Source organism: Mugil cephalus, chromosome 10, assembly GCF_022458985.1.
Source record: "Mugil cephalus isolate CIBA_MC_2020 chromosome 10, CIBA_Mcephalus_1.1, whole genome shotgun sequence".
NCBI lineage: Eukaryota > Metazoa > Chordata > Actinopteri > Mugiliformes > Mugilidae > Mugil > Mugil cephalus.
This window is the reverse complement of record NC_061779.1, coordinates 6,967,908-6,978,001: the sequence shown is the minus strand read 5'-3', so window position 1 is coordinate 6,978,001 and position 10,094 is coordinate 6,967,908.

Below are 10,094 nucleotides of genomic sequence, written 5' to 3'. Positions count from 1 at the left end.
GTATTAACATGTAAAACTATGTGCAGTTGACCAATTTACAATTTACAATCAATATCAAGATCAATGAATTTAACATTTATGGTTCCAAATGTAAATATGTATTTAGACCATTAGAACATAAGTGCTGATTCAGGCACATTATCACATTAGACAACATTAGGCCACTTCTCCATGGTACCTAATACCTAATAAAGCAGTTACACACAGAGTTCATGCAGAGCTGGACCTTGTAAGACCACATTTGACTCTGATCTGAGTGAGAATGTTTCCTCGATCTTCTCCGATTGGCTGAATGACAAGCAAATGCTTCTAAAGTCACTGAGGTAGACAGAGGGACGCAATTTAAAATGCATGCTGAAGTTATAAAAAAGTGGAGAACTGACTTTACAGTACATGATACAGCACGGGCTTTGCAAACAGGCAGATTACTTCATTTATATACCCACAATAAAATAATACAAATATATGAAAATAGATTTTCATGTACAACCATGTTCAACATATTAAAAATATAGAACATTGTTAATAATTTTCAAAGTGTGAATGCACAAGTCACTGAATTCATGACTTGTGCATCGTAATTCCGATTCATCGCAACTCACTCAAACTGGAAGTAAACTGAGAAAAAAAAATATCAAGTTTCTTGAGTTCTCATAACATCCTCTTTATTTACAGAGTGGATAACTGCAGGAGGCCATGAACACTAGGCAGGTTGATGAGACCACAACAAAAGATGTAGTATGGAGCTACACAAAACTTTATTTATTTATTTATTTTATTTTAGTTAGTAATTTGGATTCTTTTCATTGGGGCTGAAAGTTACATTTCTACAAAGTCTTTGTGGATGAAACAAAGAAATTACACAAGTGACTTCAGTAATATGGTCACAATGAATTACAAAGACCTGATTGAAGACTAAGTCACCTGCATGTTTATAATGTGGGTACATCAGGTGAGATATAGAAATTACACGAGGAATGGAGACTATGTCAAAGTTTTGGGGGGTTTCTGTTTAAGGGTTCTCTGTTTAATTAGTCATAGTTTCCCGTCACACTTGAGGACAAGCTTCTGTTTTCAAATGTCTCCTTCTCAACATCAGCTACTGCCTCAATGTGCCACTTCTGGGGTTGTAAAAAAAAAAAAAAAAAAAAAACTTTGGTTGATTACACATTTTATATTTGTATACAGTGTATATATTTTTAAAGATCTTTACCCCACAAATCTGAATTTCTTTAAATACACATTAACATGAATCCAACATATTATAGTAAAGGGATAATGGATAGCTTAATATTGAATGCAAAATGATAATAATGATGTATATTTACAAATATTACTAGGCTATCACTAGTTTAACATAGAACACATATAATACGAATTGATGTGAAATAAATGACACTTCACGAGGACTCAGATCAGATCAGTTATAATTTATAGTAAAGTTGCATTTATTATACAGAAATATATATATATATATATATTTTAATAAAAAATAAAAAATCTTTTTAAACATCGTGGCATGATGTTACATTTTCACTGTACAAGCTAAACTTCTGTGAGCACAGGTGAAACAGTAAAATGTGTGTTAGACACGAAGCATACGGGCAGCCCTGTGTTCATTTCCAGTTAAACGGTCTCATCTAGCTAAACTTTTAGCCACCGTAAGCTGCTGCTCATCACGCTGGGCTAAGTAAAGCTTTTACAGCAAATCCCCGAAATGCATTACTCTGAGGAAGTGCGAACAAATCTCTCATTTCTCAGAGGAATCTTTCGTGTTATCGTGTAGGAGGTTGTGGGAGGTGGAGTGAAACTGTGCGGTTGCTAGGCCAGAACGCGCCATCTCTCAATGTGTAGTCAGTCAGGTGCACGGTGCAACAAATGGCTGAATAGATCACGTTATTTTTGGTAAATATCCCTCCTACTAAACACACTCAGGTGCTCCTCCTCCTCCTCCTCCTCCTCCTCCTCCTCCTCCTCATCATCATTATCATTATCATCAACAGTTTGACAGTGCACTGACAGTAAGAGCTGGCGGTGACATCCTTTACCACCCACTTTCCAAAACCTGTTGACAAGTTGATATGAACTGGTTCATAAGTGTAATTGTTAGACATATACATTTTAAATAAAACTATAAAGGCTTAATACATGTCCAAAAATACAAACCTCTCAGTTGACTTGGCTGGACTCTGATAATAGGCCTGTGTTAGTCCGAAAATACTGTTTTCAACAGTATTTGGGGTAAATGCCTTTAAGAGATTGCACACACATTATTGAGCATTCAGACAAATAGAGGGTTATTTAATTTTGTCTTTTTGAGGATTGTAAGCTGTATTGTTTATTCCATTAAATGTTTCATTCTGTGGATTTTCTTTCCTTTTTTAATTTTTTTTGTTACGACTTTCGGCCCTTTTCTGTGTTAAATGAAATATTTAAACAGTAACAGATTACTCCATATTAATGTCAGAATATACAGATTAAATACAAAATATATGTAGAATAAATATGCAGACTGGTTTATTTATATATGACAAGATCGTTCAACCCATGCAGCCAATATAGATGGATAGATGCAGAGAGTGTGCACAGAGTGCACAGAGGAAATGGAATATATACATGTATATATTCCATTTCCTCTGTGCATTCAGACACTTTACTCTTTGTACCAGAAACTATGAACTGCATGACTGTGATCAATAATTATAAAAATGAACTAATACTTTAAGAAATTAGAAAATTAAACACAACAACCCATTAGACTTGAGTCCAATGAGTCCCTGACCTTAAAATCACTGTAGACCCGAGACAGCACTTAAACCTTAAAGGATCATCACTTGATGAGAAATGAAGGTTTGAGACGTTTTCAGCTCATTACCTGCATTTCTATTTTGAGTCGTTCTCCTCTGAAACCAAAATTTGGTTCTCAATAAATAAAAAATTGATATGATAGACGCTTTTAGATCTCAGTGTCCCAAGACTGTGACAGTGAACGCGTTCAGCTTCATCCGTAGGGTGGGGATGGGGGGAAATTGATTTTATTTTAGTTGTTAAATGGCAGCTTCACACACACACACATATATACATATATATTATTTGTGATTATAATTTAAATACATGCATTATTTGCACTGATCAGCCACAACATTATGACCATTGGCAAGAGATATTAAAACAATTAATGACCTTGTGACAACAGAGTGTTCTGGTGGGAAACCTTTGGACCTGACATTCAGTGTGGATGTTACTTAGACATGTCCCACCCACCTAGACCAGACCAGTCACCCCCACCCCATAGCGATGACACTCCTTGATGGCATCCCCGACAAGATGCACCCTGACACAGACACACACACAGAAACAGTTTAGGAACGACTCAAAAAAACAACAAAAAAAAAAAAAAAAACAAACAAAAACCTGGCCTCAAAATTCACTAGATCCCAAACTGATCAAGCATCCGTGGGATGATCAACAGAGGCCCCTCCCCTCCCCCTCAACCCACAGGACCCAAAGACCCACACTAACAACTTTGTGTTCCTAGAGACCACAGGACACCCTCAGAAGGCCCATGTACAATCTCTGGTGAGTCACAGCTGTTTTGGAGGCACAAGAGAAACCTACACAACATTAGATAATCCTACAAACTCATTTTCAAATCTTATCCACCAACAGCCACTAGATGGCGGTGTCAGCTTCACAATGGCGGCTTGACGCTGAGCTCTCGCCTCTCCGTGCTCCCTGATGACAGAGAGTAATATCGACTTAAGGATGGCTCAAATCAATATTTTTCATTATTTGAGGCACACACGCACACAGCCGAGGAATATTGTCTTTATTAAAGTTTATTGTGTTGCATTACGTGGAGAGACGGCGAGGTGACAACAATGTCCAGTGAGGGACCGTTGTAATGTGGGGCTTAGTCGTACTGTAACTTTATTTTTTATTATCAAGCGTTTGTCAATTTTGTTTCAGGCTATTATGCATCAGAATCCAAGAAAATATAAAATAATCTGGCAAGCATTTGACAGCCCCCCAAAATAAGTCCAGTGCTTCACCAGGGGGCTCCATAATACAGTTATATATGTGTGTGTGTGTGTGTGTGTGTGTGTGTGTGTGTGCATGAACAGCTGTGACTGCCACCTGTGAGGGGAAAGGGAAGCTGACCTGCGGCACATGCTTTCTTTTTAGTTGCACTCAACTTTGTGTGCGTGGTAGAGGCGGAGAGAAACGGAGGCAGACAGACAACAGCATCTCAGGGACCACTTAGTTAAAATGGCCTCATACGCAATGAAATGAAAACCCAGCAGGATCCACAACAGCTGAATTTTGCAGTGATAGCTTGAATATGTAAAAGATATATATATATATATATATATTGAGTCTGTAAGGCAGATTTGGGTCTTAGATCTTCATTAATAATTACTTAAATCCTGGTTGCACTTGAAAATGAATCAAAAAGCAAATAAATAACCCTAGAGGGCAACATTGCAGACGCTCAAGAGGCTTGTGCACGAAGCCGCCTATAAGGATAAACGCAGCGGCTTCACCGGGTACGTCCACTAAATACGTCTGTCCTGCAGTGACGCTCCACCAGAAGCTCACCGCAGCACACAGTCGAGTTTCCACTTGCGTATTTGCTCATTTGTGCTCAGTGTGGTCTCCCAGGTATCACAGTATGCGCCGCGCCATCATGTCCTTACTTAGCATCTGCATTTCCTGAGAAGTGCACAGCATGTCAGCGGGAGGAAAATTACAGAATACCTCCTTATGCTTTGCTGACATTAGCAAGAAACGGGATGAACGAGAAGAGAATCGTCGTAGCTTCACTCCAGACAGAGTCCTGAGTGTGCGCTTCTTATTGGCCGATTGTCACCAGTTGTTTCATTCACGCTTCAGAAAATTGACACCTGCTTCCATGCTGGGCGGCCACAAGCTAGCTGGTGACGTCCAGATCACATCCCGGAACCAGATATTGCAAATTAGGCGTTTTTTTATTTTTTTTTTACATAATGTAGCATTTTCCTCATTAGGACGTTGATTTTAATCAAGTTTTTCAGAGTTTTCAAAAAATGTGCCTCGATTTGATTTTTTACTGCCTGTTTAGTCAGCTCTGTGCAGTGCACACCAACTAGCCAACCATTTGCATGACAAACACAGGGTTGTAGATATGCACATATAAGGCATAACATTATGACCACCTTCCTATTATTGTGTAGGTCTCCCTTGAGCCTCCAAAACAGTTGGGACTCATCAGAGAATGGACATGGGTCTTCTGAGGATGTTCTGTGTTGTCTGGCTACAGGATGTTGCTAGTGAGGGCCTTTGGGTGCTATGGGCTGAGGGGATCATGTATATATATATTTTTTAATTTCTCCCACAGATTTAAATGTCTTTAAACATGAATCCAAAAAAACATGAATCCAGCTAATTTTAGTGAAGGGATGAATGGAGTTGTTCCAAAACCGTTTTTATGTGCGTACAATCCACGTTCACCCTCGGGTCATTTCAGAGCTTTCTCAAAGATGAAGCTATTACAGCATCTCTCACTGAAAGGATTCAGCTGCATGTCTGCATGGAGAAAACTGGCAAGAACTCTGGCTATTAGCAAACATTCACAAGTGAAATTCGTGCTCCAGAGACGCAAGCTGGTCCGCCAAAAATAGACCACGTGAGTAAAGATAGAGGAGCAGAGAAATGAGCTACGAGCAGAAAGCTTGGCTCTGACACCCGAGTGGACACTGGAAAATAAAAAAAAAATAAAAAAACAGAGGAGTGGCGGTGGACATGCTGCACATGCAGCGAGATTGAGCGAGAAGCGTGTGGAGGTCAGGGCGGTGGATGGGCATGTAGCTCATCAGATTTTCAGGGGCCGATTGTTAATTCCCGTCACAACATCGTCACACTTCACATTCTTCAACCAGAACCGATCTTTTAAACAACCTTTATCTTAAATTGCAAAAAAAAATAAAAATGTACACAATTTAGGGTTTTACAGAATAATCCAGTTTGGGGCTCCAAACTGCAAAAAAAATAAATAAAAAAAAAATAATAATAATAATGCAATTTGAAAAAAAAAGTTAAATCAGAGGAAGAAGGCAGAAACAAATCCACATAATTTATAGAAACAGGCGACAAATGAGAGGCTGAATGACAACAGAGACGATCTGAGCACACGGTGCGGTTTCAGTTCGTTGAAAATTCATGCGCACTCTTAAATAATACGTCCAGCAGAAACCACAAGACTCTAAAAAACACTAGAGCCGGAGAGACGAAGGGATAAAAAGGGACGAGGAGAGGATGCGTCTTTCAGAGGGAGAAAAGGCGAAAGAGGAAAATGAGCGATGTAGCACGGCTACGTGTGGTTTCTGGGCGTCATGGTGGGAGAAGAGAAGCGAGCGCAAACACACACACACACACAAACAACCACACCCGCCCACTTAACAAATTTATTTATGTACAGCTCAGCTAAACCGTCCCACCCGCTCCAAACACTTTTTACTCCCTCTTTCCCTTCCTCCTTTCCCTCCTCCCTCCATCTTCCCTCTTTCTTCTCGCAGGTCAAGGCAGATAGTGAGGAGATAAATATCGCTGGCAATAAAAGGCCTGCATCATGAATAATAAAACAGCAGTAATCTCGACCAATGATTTATACATCTACAGGCGCTGATGGCCGCGCGCACACACACACACACACACAGGCAGGGAGTTGCACATTGAACACTGTTAAATTGCCCACATGCACACGTGCCAAAGAAGAACACAAGAGATTGATGCTGAGGACATGGAAGAAAACACACACTCAATATAGTTCAGTGGCCGCTCACAAGACATGAAGAGAGGAGGAAGAGTCCAGATCATCACGTCTGACAGGGGCCGCGATGCATTCACTGGCCCGTGAACCGGTGGCGCGGGATGAGAGCGTTAACATGTGACTCCGCGTCTGCGCCTCTCTTTATTTTTAACAACGTGGCGCGTTCAGTGCAAAGTCTGTAATATTGAGACAAAACAGGGTAAACTGCGATCGCTCAATTTCACTTATGAGGAGGAACGCACAGGCGACAGCTTCAGTCCTTCGCAGAATTTCTTGTTAAATCGCGTCTAATTAACAGGGAAACGAGCTGTAAATAGAGAGGGGGAATGAGTCGTATCGTGATTTTGGAAAAAAAACAAGAACGTGAAGTCAGTATCAGTGTGATGTTTCCGGAATATACGCCAATCAGGCATAACATTATGACCGCTTTCCTAATATTCTGTAAGTCTCTCTAGTGTGTCCAAAACAGGTGTGACTGAACAGAGAATGGACATGGGTCTTCTGAGGGTGTCCTGTGGTGTCTGGAAACACAGTGTTGTTATTGAGGGCCTTTGTGTCCTATGGGTTGTGTGTGTGTGCTCCTGTCAGGCTGCATCCTGCTGAACATCAAGGAGTGTTATTGCTACGGGATGGGGGTACCTGGTCTGGTCTATGTGGGTGGCACATGTCTTGGTAAAATTCACATGAACGCCAGGTGCAGAACACAGAACGTTCATAAGATGATCAATGTTATTCCGCTCTCCCGTCAGTGGTTTTAATGTTGTGGCTGTTCGGTGTATCATGCAGCTGTAGGGCTTCAAAATAAAGGTAAATGGGTGCCTGCAATGGAGAAAATATTCATTGGTACAGATTTTTTTGTTGTAACCGCTACAACAAATTTAAACAATATAAATAAATGAATATATAGACTGTGAATCGGTGATGGCTGCAGTGGAGTATGTGAAAATTAAAATCTGAGAGATTTGATGAGAGAATGAACGGGATGAGAAACAAGCTTGAAAACACAGTGAAAGATATTAGGTTAGATGTCTTTCACTTTCCCCACCTGCACGTTACCTGTAATGGGAAGAAAAACAAGTGGAGGACCATTAGACTTATCAGCTTTTAATTTGATGAGGGGAACTGCTTGCTGGTTAAGTAGCTTGTTTACGCAGCGAGCTGGCATTGATTAGAATGAATTTAGAGCATGTTTTGATCTTCACCTGCTCCTGAGAAAGAATAAACATTTACCCGCTAAATGCTACGCTACCAACTAATTGCTAACACTGACTGTGTCTGAGTTGGGGCAGAGCATCGCGAAAAGTGCAAAAACTGCAATTCCGCAAATGGCCACTTGAGGCTGGCTTCAAATGCGAGTCAATCTCCACAGACCTGCAGGTTAAAATATCCAATTTTAAAGCGATGGTACAAAAGAGGTTTGACTGCTTTGAGTGACAGGTGTCTGCCTCGGCACCCTAGCTGGATATTTTTGAATTAACTGAGAGTTGGGAGGAGGCCACAGCCAGAGCCACTACACTGAGGTTCAGAACTACCCTTCAGTGAGTGGCATTACAGAGGATCTGTCAATCTTTGTACACAGTCAATGTGCAAAGCAGCTGAAACTGAAAAAAAAAAAATAATAAATTTCGAGTTGAAGACATAAATAAATCCAAATCCAAAAAAGAGCTTCAAGACACTAAAATGATTTGGAGAAATTAGTCCTTAGTGTCTGTTTGTAACATATTTCACATTACAGAGTCTTCTGATCCATTGGAATAAACCAAAAGAAACTGTAGCCCTGCTACCCAATGTGGCTGAGTGGACACTGAGGATATAATCCCCACAGGCTCGACTGAATGTCATGTCACACAGATGATCTCCAAATCATCAAATACATGCATAAAAAGTAGAAAAATATATGCATTAATAAAAATATGTAGAGTTAGTTAGTTAGTTCAGAGCTGTTGCACTGGTTTTAGTCCAAGACTTTTAAAGAATATGCTCAAACACTGAAAATAAATAATCTTCAAATTAAATTATTATTTTGTTAAGCTTGTTTATATATATATATATATATCTTAATCCTTAATAATAAAAACTAAATGTCACAAAATTATGACATTATTAACCACAAATTATCAGGAAATATTCTATCAGAAAGTCATAAAATGAAGTATATTGAGTTTATAATTTGTGGGTTGAACCAACAAAAAAATATACAAAATAAAATAAAATAAAATATTAACTTGACAGTTCTTTTTCAGAAGTGAGTGATGAGATCAAACCTGGCTGACCGCTAATAAAACTTTTTTTTTTTTTATCAGTGTCGTTCAAGTCAATAATTACATTTCCTATGTCAGCTCATTCTCCTGTTTGATAACGACCGTATTAATAACTTCTGGAGAACTCATGCTAGAATAATTTCATGTGAATCTGGCAGAGTACGAATAGTACTGTATCAATATGAGCGCAGCCATATTGAGTCAAATTAACAAGAGTGAGCACCGGGAAAACAACAGACTCTACGAGGTGAAAGAAATGTAGTGAGAACGGGAAATGAAAGAATAGTGTAATTTGTTTAATAAACTTGATTATTTCTATGGGTTGAGTCTGTGTAGATCATCCCGCAGATACTTTATCAGTTTTGGATCTAGAGAATTTGGAGGCTACATCTTGAGCTCTTCTTCATGTCTTTTTTAGTTGTTCATTGCTGGGGGTGGGGGTGTCTGGTCTGGTCTAGGTGGGTGGTACATGTCTAATATAGGTGTAAAAAGCATCCAGTAGTTGTACTTGTTGAGGGGAAAAAAGTATTTGTATTTGTATAAAAAAATTAAAACTAAAAATCAAAATAAGTGTAAAAATAATTTTTTTAATTAGCCATTATAATAATTATTGATGTATGTGCAAAAATGGTTGATGTTTTGCATTAAATGCAGCTAAAAGAGGTGATTTAAGCTGACTTGAAAGGGCAGAACATGACTAATAATGATTTGGTGCTTGCCTGATTTACAGAGTTAACAGACAAATGCTAACGTAAGAGAACCCGACTGCAGTCGTCTCAGTACTAATGTACTGATGTACAGCGCCTCCTCTGTTACGGAGTCAAGACTTTTCACTCTGACTCCTGAAATCCTGATTTGTTTACAAAAGGTATAAAAGGTCATTTATACAATAAAACAGGCATTAATGTTTCACACTATTAAAATCAGCTCCACTATGACAACTGTCAACATTTAAATTCTGCTCACATTATTCATCTATAATGTTTGTGTAACACTGTAAATAAAATAAGGAGATCAAATGTTTT